At 38.9% G+C, this 12,955-nt stretch overlaps 1 protein-coding gene across 1 annotated transcript in view; it reads right to left on the bottom strand.

Moving 5' to 3' along the window:
- Window positions 1-11,586, bottom strand: part of FOXN3 (forkhead box N3) — a 220,076-nt gene extending 208,490 nt beyond the window's left edge. Inside the window, exon 1 of the mRNA XM_063440079.1 lies at window positions 11,445-11,586. The gene's annotated coding sequence lies outside the window, so the exon portion shown is untranslated. The remainder of the gene's footprint in view (window positions 1-11,444) is intronic.
- Window positions 11,587-12,955: the final 1,369 nt, after the last annotated feature.

The following is a 12,955-nucleotide window of genomic DNA, read 5'->3' as shown; positions in this document are numbered from 1 at the left end:
AAAGTGTTGTAATATTTTTATTTATATTATAAATATATTTTTATATGAGATATATTTTTTGATATGTTGAATAAAAATAATTTAAAAAGTTTATCCAAAAATATTAAATGATTTGGAAAGCTTAACAATATTACATCGAGGCCTATTAGTTTTCAATTTAATAATCTGATCTCATTCAGATGACATTGTTATCAAGCTGCTGGAGTATGCCGAAAGTGTTTCTATAAAGAATACATTTGAAAGAATCCAAAGTGAACTTAAATAGAGATTCAAATATAGGTGGTCAACATTGATCGGTATCAACTCAGGATGGGGGAGGCACAGCCATGATATGATGAGGAGCAGACCTGCCCACGAGGGAAATATTCCTCCCTAAGAATCATTGCACCATAACCACTGGAGTGCTGAAGATATTTGGGAAATACATCCTTAAAGGATTATGTACATGGCCTTTATGGGGTTAAAGCTGCCCTATGTGCCAGGAGACGGATTGAATGAGAAAATAGGGTTACTTTTAAGTTACAGTGTGTGGCTGGGTAAAGGTAAAAAAATATTTATTAGACGTGCTAAATTAATCTGGGCACCTTGTTGATGGGGAAGTTTAAAAATGTCAACCTGACAAATTAAAAATATTAAAATTCATTCTAGCAGTGCTTCAATGATGCCAAGCTGAATTCCGTGGTGGCATTATAGCGCCGTTAATAATACCGAATACCATTGTGTCACTAGCTACTCTGCAGTACCTGGCATGGTATAGACACGGGGTACACCAGCGTTCCCAGTGCTATAGTACTAGTGAGGCTTACGGTTAGTGAAGAGAGACAGGGTTATTTAGTATAGTTAATTAATTTCACATTTAACATGTTCTCAGCTGTATTTTTTGTTTTCCTAACCCAAAACCACCTCTTAACGCTACACTACTACATCAACCCAAACAGCGACATTTTCAACTCAATGTTTTCATGTTGACATTTTAAATACATATGGACAGAGAAGGGTTAAAGTAGTGGCTCTATTTATAGGGGAGTGTTAAATGAGCGTCTGGGGCCTGTTACCGAGGAAGCATTACAGTGGGCTGGGGAAGGGTTAAATTTAGAGCTGTGCCTTGTTTTTGGTAAAAGGGTTAAATTATCAGAAAACTTCTAGTTGCCATAGCGACAAGTCCTCACTTCTCAGGTTTAGCAAGCAGCCACTTCCTGTGGCTAAATATTTCAACCTATGAGCAGATTGTTTACAGATATCTCCCAGCAGCCTGTGACAGTGTGAAGTGCAAGCAGTGTGTAATCAGATATCACTAGTATACAACGCTCGCACAACTTCCCACGGCTGTCACTGAGTGCACAAAACCTCACCACAAACCAAACACAAATTCTTTAAGTATTGAGCCGCATAATGTGGGGCAGCATATAAGTATATAACTTTACAATTACAACTGTATGTATCTATGTACATTGTATATATTTCATTTTGCCCATAGCCAACTAGTTTTTAATTATGTCACATTGCACAGTGCAACTTCCTCACCCACATGGGTAGTGTATGAAAAGTGATGCCCTGTAGAACATAGGAAATATAAGCTGCTGAATGGAAATCAATTACTTGTGGAGGCACTTGACGAACCATAATCACTACAGCTGATGGTTATGGTGAATATAGCCTTTGTATGCTGCCCCCAACTAGTTTGAGTCATACCAAGCTGTTTAGAACAATTAAAAAAACATGGGCCTCTCCCAGAACCTAAACCCAGGTCCCTGTGCAACTGTTTGTTCCTGGACGATCGATTCATCTGGGTGTGGATTAGAAGGAATTTTATTCGGACGTGCTGCTCCAAACTATATATATATATTTTTTTTACTAAAGTCTAGTCTAGGTAATGGGTAAGGAAGGAGCATCAGCTAAATTCACTCTTTTAGTGCAGCAACAGAGAGCAGCATGATTCACTGCTCTCTTCTATGCAGAGAAAGTCAGAAAGTGAAATAATACATTATTAAAATAAAAACTGGGGTGTGTAAGACATCATGTTTTGAGAATATCATTTAAAAAATTTTTTTTAAAAAATCACAAATCAAGAATGGTGCTTAAAATACTCTACAAGTAGCCAGGGGAGGACCTCCTCCTCCATCCAGAAAGGGCGAGGGGGAAGATTGGGGCCTGGTCAGTGGCGTGACTCCTTCCTCCACCTTATTATTGAAGGGGTGGAGAGTGATGATGATATTAAAGGGGTACAAAGTCTCCAAGCAAAGTACTCCAGAGTCATATGGTGCCCAGTCTCTCTGCCCTTGTTAGATAATAATTGCTGAAACCCTCAGATAGGTACTGTGATGCTATTTTTCTATATGAGCTTTTTCCATTTTGCTGAGAGCTAGTTTTGGGCCATGCTTTTTGCCATGTAGTGGACTTCACCTGAACTGACTTTTTCCCCCCCAAAAATGTCATAGAAAATCTGTTTTTTATCTAAGACTCTGAAATATCCGTGCTGCGCAAAAGGAAGTGGGGACAGGATCTATGGTCTTATATGGTCTAATAATTCTGGCAAATGACAAACCGATACAATAATGGCTGACAGAGAAATCATACGTTTGTAGACGAGACAACTTATTTGAAGAAAAGAGACTGCACATCTTAGGAAGAGACAACTTATTTGAAGAAGAAGAGACAGCGAGTTTGCAGAGTATACATCGGAAGTTGCGGAGAGACTGGTGCCTGTTACGTTAACTGCTTACTTAACGCCAGGCATTATAGACTTTCTCAGCAGGGCACGACTTCCTAAAATACAACTGCTCAGGACTGCAATAGTGAATGTTCTGCAAACACAGGCAGAATAGATTATATATAGTTCTACACTACATATATCTTCATGAAAAATGCATGAATGGACTGAGTGTCTCTATTAAAAAATCAACAAGCTGTGTATGCGTATCCTATCTCGGGTACGTAGTTACAAGTAAGGGGCACCGAGTCATGTTAGAACAGAGATCAGACATTCTGTGTGCTCTTTTCGGTATGTTTTATACTATTCATAATAAAGCATGCTTGGATTCTCCTAAAATCGGAAAGGAAGACAGAATGAATCCATTAGATGACTCATTCTTTAACATAATGCGGCTAGTTTAACTCTTGACAAAGTATTATTTATTTTTTAAAAAGCATTGTGTAGGACAATGATGGTTTTAATGTAGCAGGCGAGATACTTTTTTTTAAAAGCGTGTACAATTTAAGTTTGTAGAACCCTAAAGGTAGCCAGAAGTTTATGGTTTGTGAAATATATACAAAATACAGCACAGATTTTGTTTTTACATTGATTTATATCATATGTGAGGTCACCAAGGCACAGTGTGGCATACAAACTAAAGTAATGGCATGATGGCATCCCACAATGCAATGCTGTCATCACATTACCAGACTTGAGCACATACTGCACCATAGCATGGAAGCCAAAGGTAATAAACATGCATGGAATAAAAGAAAAATGAAACCTAGGTGTTCTTAAACAAACCTCTCATGCTAAACCATATCCCAGTAAACATAATCCAAAGTGTGTCACCCGATTGTCCCATAGTCTTCAGGACGATCCTGACTTTTCGACCCCTGTACCAACCATTCTTGGTTGGTGCAGGGGGTCAAAATTCTTTCAAAGCGCACTTTGATATAGATGCACCCACTTTCTGCAAAACATATTCAGGGATTTTCTACCTTTACAGAGTGCTGTATTTATTTTTACGTTAGGGTAGATCCTTTTTAGTTTACATGGGTCCTCCTTGTTAAAAAGAAATAAAATCATCTACAGAAAGCAAGTCAAACTCGCGGCCCACAATGAATATTTTTGCAGCCCGGCGAGCCGCGAGATTGCCATGCTTATTAAAGCAGAGACGTCAACCTGCTCCACCGACACAGGTTTTCAAGGAGTAGCAGGAGGATCCGTTTGGCACAGGATGTGGACGGCGCCATTGGGGGTATACCAGAGACTGGACTCCGGAGTCGCATAGTGGCAGCGGCAATGTGAGTGGAGTCTGCTTGTTGGCATATATTGTTTTTTTTAAACAAGGGCTGGGATTTAGTATAGAGGGCGGTGCTATGATTTAGTATAGGGGAGGGGGGGGGGGAGACTGGAATTTAGTATAGAGCGGGGGACTGGAATTTAGTATAAAGGGGGAACTGTGAATTAGTACAGAGGGGGAGACTGGGATTTAGTACGGGGGGTTGGGAGACTGGGATTTAGTACAGTGGGGATGCGTTTATTTTTTTATTATTCTGTACTTTTCAAAACAAACTTACGTTTCTATGAAAATTTAAGGTTTTGTTTTATTTGTGGCCCACATAAACCAAAACCTTGTTTATGTGGCCCGTGCTAGCCTTTGAGTTTGACATGCTTGATCTACATCATTGCAGCCTGATTTGACTACTGTGAGATTGCGAGGCCTCAATCTCTGTCCAAGGCAGTGGTTAGTATAGAAAAGACTGTTCAGCAATTGACATGACCCACCAAGCTAATGCTTCTCTCTGAGAAGAATTATCTGCATTCGGCATCATCACACTGTACATGTTGATGCTGAACATGAAGACCTTCCAAATTGTAAGCCTTAAGGGTTTTTAGCCGAATGTATAAACATTGCCATTTCTCATGGTTTTGGTGCGTAATCGCATATATGGAGTAAATGAAAGATTTATTTACCAGTAGAAAATAATGATCAATGCAGACAGAAAAATAGAAGTCAGAAAGCTTGTCTCCTAGCAATGACTCATGTTTGCACCATTGCTTCTCATACATTAGGAAAAGTACCTGTTACTAATTTAGAAGTCTGCACAAGCTTTCAGCTGCCATTTATAGACTGGATGTAGCTTAAATTGTTCTCATCAGTTGGTCCTGTGATTCTTACAACACGATTACCTCGAACTTGCGTCATTTAAAGTCTATTTAAAAAAAATCTCAGCACCGAACAGATTCTAAAACACTACAGTTGTTTTTTCGGATTTAAAAAAAAAAACTATTTAAAATACATGTGTTTTCTGTAAATTGGATGTATGGTTTTGTACAGATATAGTACAAAATGATATATTTTGTATCAACAAAAGCACTCTGAAAATATGGAATTAATTTAGATATCCTTAGTATGAGTATCAAGCTACAAATGGCATCAACACCCAATTTTTCATAGCCCTCCCATACATCATCATACATCCTGGCTCTGTTATCCATTGTCATAAAGACTGAGGTAAAGTGTAGCACAAGAACATGATTAACTGTGCTTGAACCACTTTTGATGATTTTTAGGGCATGTAAGCCCATTTTTGAGTGATACAGCAGTGTTCAACATAAGACAGCTGTACTAGGCAGTCTGTTATTCAGTCACTCGTGTACCAGGCTGACGTGCCTCATTTGTTGGCAGACAGGGATGCTATGTTTGTCCAGAACATGCCCACTTGTCCAGCCCACCCTACCTGTTGGGAATTAAAAGTTAAATTCATATTTTAGCCCAAAAGTTCAGACAATATACAAATTGGTGTATGATCCCAGATTGCATAGCTCCTACAAAGGAACGTTACGGTCGTTTAGGATGTGTAGAAACAAACATTCCCTCCCCCCCCAAAAAAAGAATGATTGAGGTGTGTATAGGGATGACACAGTAAAGGAATTGAAGAATGCTTTGGATGTGTATAAGACTAACAAAGTAAATGTATTGAAAAATGCTTGGAATCAGTCTAATGATATCAATACAATCAGTTTTTTTTTATTATGGGCAGAATAAATTGGTCTATGTGACTGCACAATCTAGATTTATATCGTTTTATAACATGATGGCAATAGGTTGACCACAATATTGAGTTATGTTATCTCTGGCTACAGGCCACAGCGTCTAAAATACAGGATATCCAGAGAGAGAGAGAGAGACAAAGAGATGCAAGGTATGGTTATAAGATGGTTCCTTGACAGATAAGCGTACAATAACTACACTTATTGGTACTTTGGTCATTTAGATCAGGCCTAACGAAGAGACAAAACCTGTGGCTCTGGCCACTATATAACACTGGATCTTGGTAACAATGAGAATGCATGCAATGTAATGCCTAAACAGCAAATTTCTAAATTAACTGTTTGTTTGTGTCTGCAGGTTTTAGTTGAACTGGGCCGTTCAATTGAAAGCCAAGAAGAAAACATAGCAAATTAACTCTCCAAATGAAAATGCATCCAGAAACATCAGAGCTTCAGCACCCAGTGACCTACAGGCAATATTCTATACCAAGTGTCAGCAAGCTGTTGCACGGCACTCAAGGATTCCTGAGACAGACGAACGCTCACCTATCAGGAGCATCAGTGGGACTTCAGATATCTGCTAGTTCAAACTGAGTGGTGATTGCAGGTGATGAGGGACAATTCTCAAGTTACGCATTGCAGCAATTAGAGGAAGTGATCTCAGAAAACTTCCTCTCAGCACTTGTGAACGAGAATCCACACTGGAGTAGAGAAGCCCGCAGCAGCTATTGCAGCTCCTGCCCTTGACCTGTACCTGGCAAGCCTGGTTTCCACTTTATCCCAGGAAAGCCACCCACACTGCTAAATATACACAGAGCTGCAGCAGAAGCCTCCCCCTTATACAAATAATACAAGCAAACCACACACAAACACACTCACACAATCCCCAGAAACACAACACCACTGACAATCCAAATACGTGCAAAAAACCCACAAAAGCAGCCTCTCACATGCAAAACCACAAACAGCCCAACACATACACACACCACCAAAGACACTATGTGACATGTTATCCACACACATGTCCACAAGCAGCCCCCGTCCACAAGCAGCGTGATACATAGCCCACATTCATAGGTCTCATACACATACAATATTACAGCCCATATCTGCACAAATACAACACTACAAAGTAACTGCAGCACCTATAAATAACACAAGCAGAATATGGCAACATACACAACTCAATTTAAAAAAGTAAGACCGGCACGTCAAGGGACTTCAAGACCTTGTTTTGGCACAGTACTACTAAAAGGTTGCCCCTGTTCTACACTATCATTATAATATTACACAATCAATATGCTATCCAGAGTTTTCTGCTAAGCAGATAATTTTTAGGAATTCAACTGAGAATTAAAAATTTTAGGCCAAACAGCTAAACTGGAAGCCAAGTTCAGTTGTTGAATTTTTTTTCGTTGGCGAATTCCTAAGAATTCTAGATTTAGTAAAAGAAATGCTGTATGTATTTTTAATAATTTTTCCATTTAGCTGAGGGACAGCAAGGCCGGTAAGGATTAATATGCTAGTCTTCATGTTTGAATAAGACCGTGAGTCCAGGAAGGCACAGCAAAGGTTTATTTAAGCAGGAAAGCCAGGGAGGAACAATAAGGGTTAATATTCCTATTTGCGCTAAAGGCCAGGAAGGCAAGGGTTAACAGACCAAATGTGCAATAATGGTTAATATGGCAGGCTCTATGTTCCTATTTGAGCATGGGACAGGAAGTCTCAGTATGGGTTAACAGGCCAGCTCTCATGTTCCTATTAGAGTTGAGGGCCAGGAGCATGCAGTAATGGCTATAGGCCAGCTTTCATGTACCACTCTGAGCTAAGAGCAATGAAGGCCCAGTAACTATAGGCCAGCCTTATGTTCCACTATGAACTAAGAGCCCCGAAGGCCCAATAAGGGTTAAAAGGCCAGCCTTCATTATTTTACACTCAGAGCAAAGGGTTACTAGGCCAGCCTTTATATTCCTGTCGGAGCTGACATAATGATTACATGAAAGGCAGACTTATGATGCTATTTTGTTTGTCAAAACTCTGCAATGAGCTGTCTCTGTCTTGTGTTTACTATGGTTTAAACTCACTGTCCTCCTGTTTTATATCACAAATAAGCATACAGGCACAAATACGAAATGGTTAATATGTTTAACATTGATCATATGTTGGATTTAAACCTGTAGCTGTGTTACAAAATAACAAAACAAAATTAACAACATTTGATACTACTGCACAAACACAACAATCTGTATCAAAATACTGTTTTCACTAAAAAATTACAGATTTATTGAAGAAAAATATTCCTGTGTGTTTGTACATGTTTCCATTTATAGCCTATTACTGTATTATGGCATACACATTAATTCATGCATGTCATTAATTTACACGTTGTGATATCACTATAAGTGATTTACTTTACATTATACAACACGATTCATTACTATTGCATGTATATTCAATATCGCTCTATCATGCATGCAATTCAATACATTAAACTCCATAGCTTTGTACATGTTGTATAACAAGCATGTGTGTGGAGAATATTACATAATCTATGTTCCTATTCATAATAGGTATGGATGTCTAATGGGTTAAAAAGAACAGATGGTGATTTGCTATGCTGTACCATCAGAAGTCTGGATATGGGTGTATAATGAGAGCATTGAGGGTCGAGGGTCTTCATATATGTCCTTATATGGCCAGAGTTTTAGCTAACAGTTCTGATATCATTATAGTCATGTCTTTAAAAGAACAGTAGACAAACGACAACGTTCTACTACTATTCTCTCATACCCTGACATTCTGGACAAAGACGCTTACTCTCCACCAAAGATGTCTCCCTCTGTAACATCTTTAAGCTGTCAGATCTGTTAAGTTTTTACACATGTATTTCTGTTTTTATTGTGAGTAGAATAAATGTATATTCTTTATAAAGAATGTTAGATTGCGTATTAATTTTTTTGGGTTGATGTAGAAATATATTATGGCGAGCCATTAATACAAAAAGCTATAAACATAAAAAGACTCATTCCAATCACCCTTAACATATTTATTATTACATATACATATTTATTTCAGCGTGATACTGAAATATATATCTTACACACATATCTGTATCAAGCATGTTTGAACCCCACATTGTGACACACCAGGTTTTGAGGATACATATATGTTAGTTCATTATATCACATAGGTGTGTATCTGGCCAATTTACTACTTTACTTGCATATTAGTAAAACCAGGATGAAATGAGGTCACCATTACTGTACCTCTTATTATTATTATTACTATCATTATTTAGTATTTGTAACAAGATGAGTTGGATGTACAGGAACAGAATGTGCAGAGGGTCCTCATCAAACAAGTTTACATTCTAGAGGGAATGGGGTAAAGTGGCACAAGAGGTAACAGTGGGATGTAATTTATGTATGGGAAAAAGTAGGATTCTACAATAGTAACACCGTTGCTGCAGAGGAAGCAAGGTGCATTATAAAGGTGCAGGGAGGAAAAGCTATTAACAGTTTAATTGATATGCTTTCCTAAAGAAGTAAGTTTTTAATGATATTTTGAAGGAACGAAGACTGAATAAGAGTCTAATGGAGCAGGGAAGGGAGTTCAATAGGAATGGCGCAGCCCTAGAGAAATCTTGAAGGTGGTCGCCAGCGTTACGAGTAGAGGATAGACGCAGACCTTCAGCAGAGCGTAGTGGCCTGGAAAGGATATACTTGTGTATTAGAGGGGATGGGTAGGAGCAGCGAGATGTAGAGATTTGTAAGCAAGCACCAGAACTGAGCCCTACATTTTACAGTAAGCAAGTGTAAGGGCTGACAACGGGGTGAGACATGGGAAGTGCGGGGAGACTGGAAGATGAGCCTTGCCAACACATTCATTATAGACTGTAACGGGACAAGCTGGAAACGCATTAGTAGACTTAAAAAAACAGACTGCAGTAGTCAAGGCGAGAGATGATAGCGGCATGGACCGGCACCAAAGCCATATCCGGTGTTATATAGGGGCAGATGCCTGCTATATTTTGAGATGGAAGTTGCATTATTTGGCTAATGACTGGACATGAAGTGTGAAGAAGAGATTGGAGTCGAAGAAAACACCTAGGCAGCGAGCCTGCAAGCAGGAGTTTGTGTTAGTGCTATTGACTTGGAGGGAGACAGACATGGGAGTAACAACACTTGAGGGAGAAGTTCTGTTTTGAACAGGTTAAGTTTAAGGATGTGAGCAGCTATCCAGTTAGAAATAGCAGAGAGGTAGAGACACGAATCATGAGGAATGGAGAGAGATCAAGAGAGGACTGATAGATTTTCATCCACATAGAAGTGATATTGGAAGCCAAAAGAGCAGATGAGTTTACCAGTGCAAGCAGTATAGATCGAGAACAGTAGGGGACCAAGGACAGAACCTTGGGGAGGAGGTCAGCTTAGTGTGCCAAGGTTATAACCGGGTTCACTTACAATCGCTTACAATGTTTAAACATAGGAGGTGCCATGATATCTAGTTCAGAAAAGAGGGTAAAGTTGTAGAGAGGTTTGCAGGGCTAGGGCAGGTTTAATATGGGTAAAAGGAGAGTTTGGTGGATGCTGTAGGTCGAGACAGTGGTGCTTACAAGACTGATGTACTGAGTATGGTATAATTTGGGTACAGGGTATGCCGATGTTAATGGCCAGCAGATTGTGGTCAGATATTATAAATTGAACAGTGGAGAGTTTAGAGGCAGTACAGAGATTGGTGAAGATGAGATCAAGAGTGTTTTCTACTGTATTTGTTGCCTATCAAGCTCAGTCATCTGTTTGCTGGCTGAGCATGAAAAGAGCTTCAATCAGATGGTACCAGATACCTGTTTTTCTATTCTTTGTGATGTATTGTTATAGATCTTCCTGACAGAGCTTTATCAGATAGCACACATGCTTACTACTGCAATACATCACAGTACACCCGTCGCATTGGTGCTATGGCACAAATATATATATTTTTTAAATACTACATTTACAAATGCCTTTGACCCTATTGTGCTTCTGATTTTCTCAACATATTGTAAATTATATATATATATATATATATATATATATATATATTTTTGTCTGTTTCTATAAGGGTGTGTGTTATAGCACACACACATTTGTAACATCTTCTAGCTCATGCATTGTACATTAAATATTAGAGATAAATAAAGTGCAATCAGAAGGAAAATAAATAATATTGTAAACTGCGCCAGATATTTGTAAACCTGAACGTTTCTCCAATATATACATTACCTGAAAATTCTTACTGCGTTATAATGTTTACCACCTATAAAGTGACCTTGGCACTTATTTTGTAGATGTACTAGGGGTCAAAATTTGAAATAATTTTTACAATCATCTGTCGAGGCAACCACTTTGATGATACCCATGTTTTTACATACATGTGATCTTCCCTGTCATGCGTCACTTTATGTGTAATTTGTGGATTCCATATCATTTATAAATTACCACATTGCTTTATATATCACCCAGCCAGAGCAGTAATCCTATGCCGTAGCGTGCTACAAACACAGATGATTAATATCACTGTAAAAGTTCGGCAAGGAAAGCTTGTCTTGACGTCAGGAAGTGTTTGTTTACAATGTGGATGTAAAATTTACCCCAGATCCCTGAGCACTATTCAATGAGATATAAAAAGGCAGGAAAAGGACATTATTTACCTCCTAATTATTAGTGTCCTGAATGTCTCCTCTGCATCAGCTGCTACTTCAGATGAAAGGTTATATTCCAACGGTTATTGCTATAATCCTGGTGCTGTTTATTGTGAATAATCTCTGCAGACACTGTGCAGCCATAACCAGCCCATACTTAGTGAGCTAGCTGTGTGTCACTGTGTTCCTGAGAAACTACAACACTCTCTGGGTCCTAGTGCTCTACTCTCCGCAGCAGATACAAACAGATTCCTTTTATGGAATGCTGCTAAATAATTACAGCCTTTGTGGACCTCACATAGTCCAATTGTACTCATCTGAAATTCCCACTACAATCAGCAAGCCAGAACGTTGGCTGGTTATACTGAGAATGGGGTCTCCGTCAATTTTTTCCCAATATCTCAGAAAAAAAAAACCAATATTAATAGCATAAACTGCATATAGTAAAAATAATACTAATAATTGTAGGTATTGCTATATATTTTAACGTACAGAATGCAAAATAATAAATCGTGTCATTTGAAAGCATAAGGATAATATCTGGATACTTGTGGATAAATAATGAAAAGTTGTTTATTTTTTTTAATATCAGTTGCCATTCTCCATGAACTGCATGATCAAATGACGACTGTGGTATGGGAATGACGACATCTTGTATGTTGCGCTGAGATAATTACTGGCCTGAAGACAGAGCAGGCTGGAACACAACTACAGATAACAGACAAGCGTCAACCTTATATCAGATTGATCACTGGGTATGCAAGTGGATTGCACGGTGGGATGAGACAATACTGTGCTAATATACAATGTCATGTGCATTTGGAAAATGGCAGATGGCAAGGATGACGAAACCAAAGTGGTTTTTTTTGGTGGTCTATCACTAATAAACACTAATGTGTATATAGAAGGTAGTGTCAGGAAGCAGCGCGTGTGGTAGACTTGTCAAGCTCAGGGAAATATAGAGGAGAGAGGAGAGGGCATGGATATAGTGTAGTATGTCAAACTGCTAATAGTGGTAAATAAAGAAAAATTTTCACTTACAATTTTCTTATATTCAGCTCCAGATATATGCGCCTGGACGGTACAATCTTCTATGATTGATTATCCTGGTACACTCTCAGAGGCGTCTTCGGGGTAAGGGTGTTCTGGAGTCAAATAGTGCCAAAACCGTTATACTCTGTTTATAGGAGGGAAAAAAAACCACAATATAGTGCTCTCTGTATGGTTTGGAATAAAACTAGGATAAAAAGAGGAGGTATACTCCTCTTATGTTATCCCCTGCTTGTCTCCCCAGGACAAAACCTGCTTGCTCTGCGGATATCAGGTCCTGCAGAAGGGGTTTTAAGCCATTTGGCTAGCAGTCTGGCGTAAAGTTTAATGTCTGCATTCAGCAGAGATATGGGTCTTAGGTTCGCGCATTCGGTTGGGGGTTTGCAAAGCTTGGGCAAGGTGACAATATGGACCTCCAGCATTTCTTGAGGTACTGAACCTGAGGATTTAATATAATTAAAAAGGTTGGT

The sequence above is a fragment of the Pelobates fuscus genome, chromosome 13, assembly GCF_036172605.1.
Source record: "Pelobates fuscus isolate aPelFus1 chromosome 13, aPelFus1.pri, whole genome shotgun sequence".
NCBI lineage: Eukaryota > Metazoa > Chordata > Amphibia > Anura > Pelobatidae > Pelobates > Pelobates fuscus.
This window is presented reverse-complemented; position numbering and strand designations above follow the sequence as displayed.